Raw genomic sequence first — 10,429 nt, forward strand, 5'->3', positions numbered from 1 at the left:
GGAGGGAACCTCAATCCAGAGAATGTCTCCATAAGATCCAGCTGTAGGCCATTTTCTTACTCAGTGATTGATGGGGAGGGTCCAGCCCATTGTGGGGGGGCCCACCCCTGGGTGGTCCTGGGTTCTGTAGAAAGCAGGCTGAGCAGGCCGTGATAATCAAGCCAATAGACAGTACCTGTCCAAGTCCTGCATCAGCCTTTGCTTGCAGGTTCTGGCCCTGCTTGAGTTCCTGTCCTGACTTCCTCCAGGGATGGACAGCAATGTGGAGTGTCAGCCAAATAAACCCTTTCCTCCCCAACTTGCTTTTGGTCATGGTGTCACAGCAGTAGAAACCCTAAGAGGGACAACAGCCATATATAATAAATGCACCGAGTTTCCTGGCCTCTGTTGTGTCTCCATCAGAGTGCAGGGCCTGCCAAATTCCAGCTTTTCTGTGTATATAATTCCAGCTTTTCTGTATAGATGCCTATCTGTTTTTTTATTTTCCCCATTGCCTCAGTCAGGTCAGTCCCCAAACCATTCATGTCCAGACAGGCGCTACTCCCTTATGTCTTGAGTTTCGGGTTTTGTGCAGGTGTAGAGCAGGCTACACACATTCTTTCCTCTCTGCCCTTGACTGTGCATGTGATGTGACTAGCTGTCCTCAGTTCCCCTGACTTGACTTCCTTGCTATGACAGGCTATGACCGGGAATTACCAACTAAAACAAACCTTCTCACACCTAAGTTCCTTTTGTCTGTGTGTTTCATCATAGTGACAGAAATGAGCCCAGGGAAGGATGTCTGGAGTGCTCCCGATCCTGCTGTAGGTGGAAGGCTCCTGTTAGGACCTGTTCTTACCCACAGGTCAGACTGTTATTAGCAGCATTAGAACCGAGGCTGCGTGAAAGGGCACAGTGCCTGTGAGACCCTCAATGAAGGGTCCTCAGCAGCCTTGACGGCCAGTTGGTTATCTCTCAACTCTTTCATTTCTCATCCCCAGTGTTCATGATTTCCCCATCTTAACTCTAACAGTCTTTAAAATGCCTATTCTCAATACCTCAATATCACTAGGAGTCTACAAAGCCCTTGGTGTTGGGGAGGTGTATGATTTCTGAGGCGGATTCTCACTAGAACTCACTGTGTAGCCCAAGCTGGCCTTGAACTCATGGTGATTCTCCTGCCTTAGTGTCAGGATAACCGAAGTGGAACACCACACCTACCTTCAAAACCATGCTTGTTTTTAATTAATTTTGTGTACAGGTATGTCTGCATGTTTGCACATGTGCATTTAGATGACCACTGAGGCCAGAAGAGGGTAATGGAGAACTAGAGTTACAGGCGATTGTGAGCTGACCAATGTGAGTGCCAAGGATCCAATTCTGGGCTCTGGAAGAGTAGCAATCATACTTAACTGCCCCAAAATCATGTTAGCATAGAGTTTTAGTGTAGGTGTAGCCTTAAGGGCTTTAGAAACCTTCCTCTGCCTAGAAGGGTTTTTTCTGATGCACTGTCTCAGAAGAAATTTCAAGCTTTATCTTGCAAATGGCCTAAAGCTGGGTCTTAATTTTGGCATCTTTGTTATCTACTGAGAAAGAAGATGGCTTTGAAGGAGGCAGTCAAAGGATGTGAGACCCTTAAACTTCAGAGAAGACTGTAGCTTCCCTTGAAGGTCCAAAGGGGACAGACCGGTTCTAGCCACTCCTGAGGGGCAGTGCTACAAACACAGGGTCTCGCTGCCAGGGACCAGTGGAGTAAGACTAGAGCTGATGTAGAAGCAGATGCAGGGACCAGTGGGGTAAGACTGGAGTTAATATAGAAGCAGATGCAGTGGGTTGTGTGCAGGATCCGGGAGAAGTAGAAGTCCTTGGGCAGAGAGACTGCCTGCCTGGTGTTCAGGAGGGAACCACACTGGGGAAGGCCAGAGCAGCAAACACTGAGAAGCTGGGTCTCCAGCCTAAGAGGAAGGGAAGAACAGCTTTCAGAATTGACATTTTATATTATAATTGTCTATGCACTGGGCTGGGGAGATGCTCAATGGTTAAGAGCTCCTCCATAGGACCTACGTTTGAGTCCTGGTATCTGTACAGCAGCTCACAACTATCTATAACTTCAGTTCCAGGGGTTCCAACACTCTCTTCTGGCCTCAACAGCACCAGCCCATGTGTGGTACACAGGCATACATGCAGGTAAAACACCCATATGTGTTAGTTTGAATAAAAATGACCCCCACAGGCTCATATATTTGAATGTTAGTCACCAAACAGTACCATTATTTGAAAGGATTAGAAGGATTAGGAGCTGTGGCTTTGTTGGAGGAAGAATATCACTGCGGGTGGGCTTTGAGGTTTCAAAGGTTCATGCCATTCCCTGGGAAAACTCTGCTAATTACGGTCAAAGTCCTTCTGAGCTTGGTGCATAATGAAGGACTCCCTTCATTGGCAGGCTTCCCCTTCTCTGTGACCTTGTCTAGGGAGTTAAAAAAAAAACAAAAACAAAAACAAAACACGTATCCACCTGCAAAATGTCACATAGCCTTGGCTAAGATTACAGGGTCAATTTCCTTTCTCCCAATAAGAACCAGTTCAGCTAGCACCTGAGGTTCCTGAAATGCTTCTCCATGCTAATGAGGCATTTCAATACCCTAAGCCTCAGCCAATGACCTTTGCCCATCCTGTATGTTCCCACCCATACCCTGTCCCCCAAAACTATATAAGCCTTAAATCACCCCAAGTAAAGTTGATCTGCCACCTGGCAGCTGGTACTAGGGTGTCTTATTAGCCTGTGTACTCACAGGTCTTCAGAACCCCTGTCCATTGACTCTGATCTCTTTGTCCTTGTGGACCAATATCAGCCCATGATCCCTGAGGGGAGGGAGGGTCACAATTCCCAGAGTCTTTCTTTTAGTCTACAGATCAGTAGCTCTTAGCTCCTTCTCTAGCATCATGTCTACCTGCCTCCCTCCATGCTCCTTGCCATGATGATAATGGACTAAGCCTCTGAAAATGTAAGCCAGCCCCCAATTAAATGCTTTCTTTTATAAGAGTTGCCTTGGTTATGGTGTCTCTTCACAGCCTTAGAACAGTGACTAAGATAATGCCAGATAACCTATAATTCATAGCAGGCAGCTCAGGTCACATGGTAACTTGGTAGCCCATTGTCAAATGCTTGGTTTCTACTAAGGCTGAATAGAAGGCCAAGAGCTGTCTCACAAAAGAATGATTGTCAGCAGATGATGGTAGAGACTTGCTCCCAAATCACAACGGTCCCTTCTGTGACTCACCTATAAGGGCCTGCCAAATGCTCTAAACAGCATCCCTCTCTGTCCCAACACCCAGCATCATCCATCAGGTCACATGGTCCAAGAGGTAGAGCAGCCTGCACAGCAGCCAGGACCTGTTGAAGAGCCTCCTCCTGTTCCAGACCCGACTCAAAACTAACAGCTTTCTGAGCCACTTGGTAAATGGGCCTGAGTAACGCACCCGAATGAGGAATGTGCTGCTTCCAGAATCCAAATAGGCCCACGAAATGTTATGGTTCTTTCTTGGTGGAGGGAGGGGCCAGGTACAACAACTTATCTTTCCATTTAAAAGGAATACCTCCACATGCCCCAAATCACTGGACTAAGAATGTCTTTCAAGGATGAAAAGCTCTTGAATTTGGGTTAGATTTATTTCCCACTCTTTTTTTTTTAAAGATTTATTAATTTATCATATATAAGCACACTGTAGCTATCTTCAGACACACCAGAAGAGGGCATCAGATCTCATTACAGATGGTTGTGAGCCACCATGTGGTTGCTGGGATTTGAACTCAGGACCTCTGGAAGAGCAGTCAGTGCTCTTAACCTCTGAGCCATCTGTCCAGCCCTTATTCCCCATTCTTGATGTGCATATATGTTACCAACAAATCCACAGTGGTCGCTACTCCTGCTCACTTGGTTTAAGCAGCACAAAGCCATCAATGCAGTGAACCAAAATGACATTTTGTGCAAGAGACAGGTGGTCAGGATCCCTCCAATCTAAGCTATGACACAGGGCAGGAGAGTTAATACATCCTTGAGGCAAATCTGTAACAGTATACTGCTGGCCTTGCCAACTGAAAGCAAATCGCTTCCGGTGGTTCTTATGGACAGGTACTGAGAAAAAGGCATCTGCTAGATCAGGTACCTGTAGGATGATGTCACAGGTGAGGCAAGTACAGGATAGCAGGAGGCCTGTCATTGGAGGAGAAGGAAGGATGGGTGGGAGAGAAGTTTGAAGGAAGAGGAGGAGACTAGGGGAAAGAGGAAGAGACAGGAGGGAGAGAGGGGCGGAGAAGCCGTGGCAGGACAAGATGGCAGGTGATGTTAAGATTCTGTTCTGTGTATTTACAGGTTGTTATTAATGTTCTCAAGAGATGGATAGTACCAGGCTTTGTATGTTTAAGTGGGCAATTATATTTTACCAATTGAATCTAAGATTATTGTGTTGTGTGTTTATGTGAGGGTTTGAGTGTAAGAAAGTGTGCAGCTGGGCTGTGTTTCCGCCAAGATATCTAGCAGATATCTTGGGGCACCGAGGTGTAGACCCAGCAGGGTAAAAGACCAACATTACCGTTTTATTTTTATATTTTTACAACATCAGTTACCAGGAGATGTGTTAATTTGCTCAAGTAAGGAAACTACATCTGGTACAAGAGCTGTAGTCAGAGTCACCACTTGATTAAGTTAACTGTCGTTCCCCAGGACCCACCTGCCTTTTGCACTGGCCAGATAGGAGAGTTAAAGGGAGATGTGGTGGGAACCACCACCCCTACTCCTTTCAAGTCCTTGATGGTAGCACCAGTTTCTGCAGTTCCTCCAGGGATGCGATGCTGTTTTTGGTTTACTATTTCCCCTGGCAGAGGCAACTCTAAAGGCTTCCATTTCGCCTTTCCAGCCATAATAGCCCGCACTCCACAGGTCAGGGAACCAACGTGAGAATTCTACTAACTTCTAAGTGTATCTATGCCAATTATATATTCTGGAACTGGGGAAATAACAATACAATGAATTCAGGAACCCAGTAGGCCTACTGTGCATTGGACTTTAGCCAGAACTCCACTAATCGCCTGACGTCCATAAGCTCCTACTTTAACTGGAGGACCACAGTGTTTTGAAGGGGATATCCTGGAATCAGTGTTAATTCAGAACCAGTATTCAATTGACCCCAGAAAGTCTATTGCTTCATTTCCTCCAGTGTATTGTTGCCCCTGTAAAAAGCCTTCTGTCCATCTGAAAAAGGACTGGAGAAAGGCTAACAGTATAACTGTTAGGTATTTTATGAAGGTCCTTCCTCAGGGGAACGTGGCCATCTTTTCATTCAAAGGTTTCTGGGTCTACAAACTGGCTCAAGTCTGGAAATTGATCCACAAGCCAAGATTCGCTTTTGCCATAATCCAGTGTGACCTTTCTTTAATTTGTTTGAAAATTTTTCCACTTATACAGATCAAATAAAAATTCAGTAGGCTTCATTCTATTTCATGTATGGAAACACCATGAGTGAAAGATTCATACAAGTCATGCCACCATAAAGTCACTGTCTGTGCTAACCGCTATGGGTCAGGACATTATGAACATTGCTTTACCTGTGCTGCCCATTATAATAACAATGGCCACCAAGCCCTTGGCCATTCAGTGCTGTCACCTGGCCCTGCTACTTTGGGACCCAATTAAACCCATTTCACTGAATTCATACAGCTAAACAGCACCATCTCCAACCCTAAAGTCTGGTACAAGGAGAAGGGCACAGCAATGTGCTGTGCCTCTCGGAATTCTGCACCTTACAGGGTTAGAAGAGGGTGTTCTTTAGGCCTTCCCATCGCAGAAGGTTATGTTTTTCACAGTGTGCCCACTAAAATAGCAGCTTCCATGAACATTAAAATTCCTTCATCAAACTGGGTGGTGATGGTGCATGCCTTCAATCCCAACACTCAGGAGACAGAGGCAGGTGGATGTCTATGGGCTACACAGCCAGTGTCAGAACTACAAAGCTACACAAGGCTACACAAAACCAAACCACCAAAAAGCCAAGCTCTCACCAACACTAATCCAAGGTTTGTCAGGCATCTCTAACTCCTTCTCAGTAGGCAGTCCTTCGAAATGCTTCAAACTTTTGACACCTGCGTGGCCGTCCTTATCACACTCAGAACCTCCACTCAGTGAGGCCACATCAGTAAACTCAGCCTGATCTAGTTTTCATGTTCCTTCCACCATTATCCCACACTCTTTTTTTTAAAGATTTATTTATTTTATGTATGAGTACACTGTAGCTGTCTTCAGACACACCAGAAGAGGGGACCAGATCCCATTACAGATGGTTGTGAGCCACCATGTGGTTGCTGGGAATTGAACTCAGGACCTCTGGAAGAGCAGCCAGTGTTCTTAACCGCTGAGCCACCTCTCCAGTCCCCCATCCCCTACTCATAAAATCCACTCCAACACATATTTCCCGAGTTCTGCTTGAATGAGTTAGCAAACCCCCTAAGTTCTTTATTAGTGTAGTGCACCTCCTTGTGCACTATCATTTCTACCTCCCCTCTAGGAGCCTGCGTAGCCCTAAGTATAATTATTGGTCTATAGGCAACGATTGGTGGGCCCTGAGGGACATAGGTATTGTCTTGCTTGACACCTCCTTCACAGGAGGCTTAGCAGGCAATGAAGGATTAATTTCCTCACTGAAAGTTGAAAAGGGCCACATTCAGGAGGTGGGCATGGGAGTACATCTTCTACTAAGTGGGGAGACTACTTCCGCAGGTGAGGTAAACCCTTGAGAATCCGAGTGTTCAAAGTTCTCAGCTTCAATAGGGTCCTCCCACCCGCTCCTCCCCCAAGTCACACGGTCCCTTCTTTCTCAGTTAATCCCTTTATTTCAATCACCAACATCCGCCGAGGCTGCTGGGACTTGAATTTTTGCTGTAATACAGCCAACCTTAGAGTGAGGACGTCGGTTTGATTTTCTGCAACTGGAGCTCTGTGGCTGCTGGAGAGAAGGTGCTTTTCCAGCGCACACTTAGGAACCTTTTGTGGTGGTCTGAATGAAAATGGCCCCCATAAATTCAAAAGGAGTTGCGTTGTTGGATGCATGGCCTTGTTGGAGAGGGGGTGTTGATGAGTGGACTTTGAGTCTCAGATACTCAAGCCCAGTCCAGTGTCTCTCTCTTCCCACTGCCTGTGGATTATGATACAGAACTCTCGGCTCCTCCAGCACCGTGACTGCCTACACACTGCCATGCTTCCCACCATGATGACAATGGACTAAACCTCTGGACCCGTACGCCAGCCCCAATTAAATGTTTTCCTTTGTAAGAGCTGCCTTGGTCACAGTGTCTCTTCACAGCAGCAAGACCCTGACTAAGACGTTTAGACTGTCTATACATATCTGGAATCATAGAAGCAGTCTAAAGTCAGTGTTACCCCGAGTTGATCGTTGGTTGCTGTATTCTGAGATGCTGGAAGTTAACTTTATCTCACGGCTCATTCTTCCCCCTTTTTCAGTTTATTTGGAGATGCCAAAACCAATAAACCAGCAGCATCATTTCCTTACTTTTCCCCACAAATTGTCAAAAGTTTTATTTACAAGTCACCAAATTCATTGCTTCTCACAATTAGTGAACCGGGACAATAAAGCATTTGTCTCCTTAAGTTTGTAAAATAGTTCACACCATGGGCATTCAGGACTCTCCACACTTCTAGGAGAGATTTTGGCAACTGTCAGTGTTGATAAATTGGACATCCTATTCCAGATACACACACACACACACACACACACACACACACACACACACACACACACACACACACACACACATCATATATATGGGATTTATTAGAATGGCTTACAGGGGGGTTGGGGATTTAGCTCAGCGGTAGAGCGCTTGCCTAACAAGTGCAAGGCCCTGGGTTCGGTCCCCAGCTCTGAAAAAAAGAAAAAAAGAAGGGCTTACAGGCTGTGGTCCAACAATAGCTATCTGTCAACGGAACGTCCAAGAATCTAGTAGTTATTCAGTGCACAGGGGTGGATGCCTCAGTGGGTTTCTGCTAATTCTAGATATAGTCAAGTTGACAGCCAAGAACACTCACCATACTCAGGTTCTGATCAACTCTGCCCACAGACACCTTAGGCATTTAATGAATTTTTTTCTGAATTGCAGTACAGAAGTACTGCCTTGAGTTTATATAATCTTTCTCTTTCCACTTCGAGGCTAAGGCACTTGAGGGTAAGGACTTCTCAGGAAATACAGTGCACCAGGACTCTGTGGAACCACTGCTGGGTTCCTTCTAGACTACCTCAGTGTCCAACCATCAGCCCTTCCCCATCTTCCCACCTTACCTGAAGTTAAAGGAGCTTAAAAGCTGAACTGAGTTAAGATGATCTTTAGAAACAACTAGATGTCATGCTTCTAGCTTGATGATTCTCCTGACCCTTTTCTTAAAAAAAACAAAAACAAAACAAAAAACTTTTAGTGTATAAGTGTGTGTATGTGTCTGTGTGCATCTGTGTATGCATATACCATGTGTGTGGATGTCCACGGAGGTCAGAAGAGGGGTGTGACCCCCTGAAACTGGAGTTACAGTCAACCATGAGTTACTGATAGGGGTGCAGACAACCAAACCCTTGGTCTCTGGAGGAGCAGTGAGTGTTCCTAACTACTGAGCCATCTCTTTGGCTCACTCCTCCATCCCCAAGTTTTTTGTTTTCTTTTAAACTTTTTGTCATTGTTGTTTTGGTTTTCAAGACAGGGTTTCTCTGTGTAGCGCTGGCTGTCCTAGAACTTGTTCTGTAAACCAGACTGGCCTTGAACTCAGAGACCTGCCTGCCTCAGCCTCCCCAGTGCTGGGGTTAAAAGTGTGTGCTCTCATCGACTAAGCTAAATTTTTAAAACATTTTATGTGTATTTTCCCTATAGGATGTCTGTCACCATGTGTGTGACTGGTGCAGAGAACGGTCAGAAGTGTGTGTTGGGTCCCCTGGAATTGGAGTTACAGACAGTTGTTATTTGCCTTGTGTGTACAGAGAATGAAACTCTTGACCTCTGGAAGAGCGGCCAGAGCTCTTAAGCACTGAGCCCTCTCTCCCAAGCTTTCTCCATAGGGGCAATGACCTGCATGAAATGGGCATAGTAAACATCTTCTGTCACCACCGGGCTTTAGCTGTCACCGTGGAGCCACGTTAGTACCCAGGGTGGGCACAGGAGTACATGTGCTCTCCCCTGACCATGGGACCCACCCATCCCCTTCTGAACCTCACCTGCTGAGAAGCCAGAGCCAGAAGAGCCCAGAGGAAAGCAACCTGTTTACACATTGACTCTGTTCTGCCAACATCCCACCTTCAAGGGTTCCTGAACTTCAGAAATAGACTTTAGAAGGGCGGAGAGGTTCCACACCCAACCGTGACAGCCTTGCCTAAGCCATGGGAATCTACCTGCTTTTGATATCAAATTTCCCCTAATGCCTCTTGAATCAAACAAAAGTTGAGACTGGAGATGAGTGCTTCCTGCCAAGGGTTGGAGACACAGCACAGCAGTTGGGAGCACGTGTTGCTCTGCAGAGGATCAGGTCCAATTCCCAGCACCCATATGGAAACTCACCACCATCTGTAGCCCCAGTTCCAGGGGACCCAACCTGCATGCAGGTTAAAAATCATAAACATGAAGTAAAATAAAGAACTCTTTAAAAATAGGTTAGATTACAGTCGGGTTTTATTTCTCTAGGGAAATACTGAGGCTTTACGCAAGTTTAGGTTCATAACCACATTCGTGAGAGGTGAACTTAATGGAAAGCTAATTCACCATGTAATTTACCAGATTAAAGAGAGAGAGATTGTCAGGAGGTGGCACACACCTTTCATCACCACACTCGGGGCAGAAGCAGATGGATCTCTGTGAGTTTGAGGCCAGCCTGGTGTACAGAGTGAGTTCCAGGACGGGACAGCCAGGACCATACCAAGAAATCCTGTCTAAAAAATAATAAAAACGAGAGAGAGGGGGGGGGGAAATATAATTATTTTAATAGAACAGAAATATAATGTGCTAACATTTAACAGCCATTTATGAATAGATTAATTTAAAAATTAACGCACACTGGAAGCCTGAAGAGATAGCTCATTGGCTTAGGCCACTTGGGGACCTGGGTTCGGTTCCCAGCACTAACATGGTGGATCACAGCATCCTGGAGCTGTGCTCTGACGACATCCTCTTGAGACTCCAAGGACACACATGGCACACAGATACTCACGCAGGCAAGGCACCCATACATACAAAATAAAAATAAGGTTAGAAAATTGTTTTAATTAGTAGAACACATGCTTAACATGAGCAAAGCCTGGGGTTCAAGCCAAGGACCCCCCAAAATATGCATGGGTAATGTGACTGCCTACAAGGAAAATCCAAAAAGATGTCATACATATGCCATTTAGACTAATGAAAAAGCCA

Source organism: Rattus norvegicus, chromosome 2 (assembly GCF_036323735.1).
Source record: "Rattus norvegicus strain BN/NHsdMcwi chromosome 2, GRCr8, whole genome shotgun sequence".
NCBI lineage: Eukaryota > Metazoa > Chordata > Mammalia > Rodentia > Muridae > Rattus > Rattus norvegicus.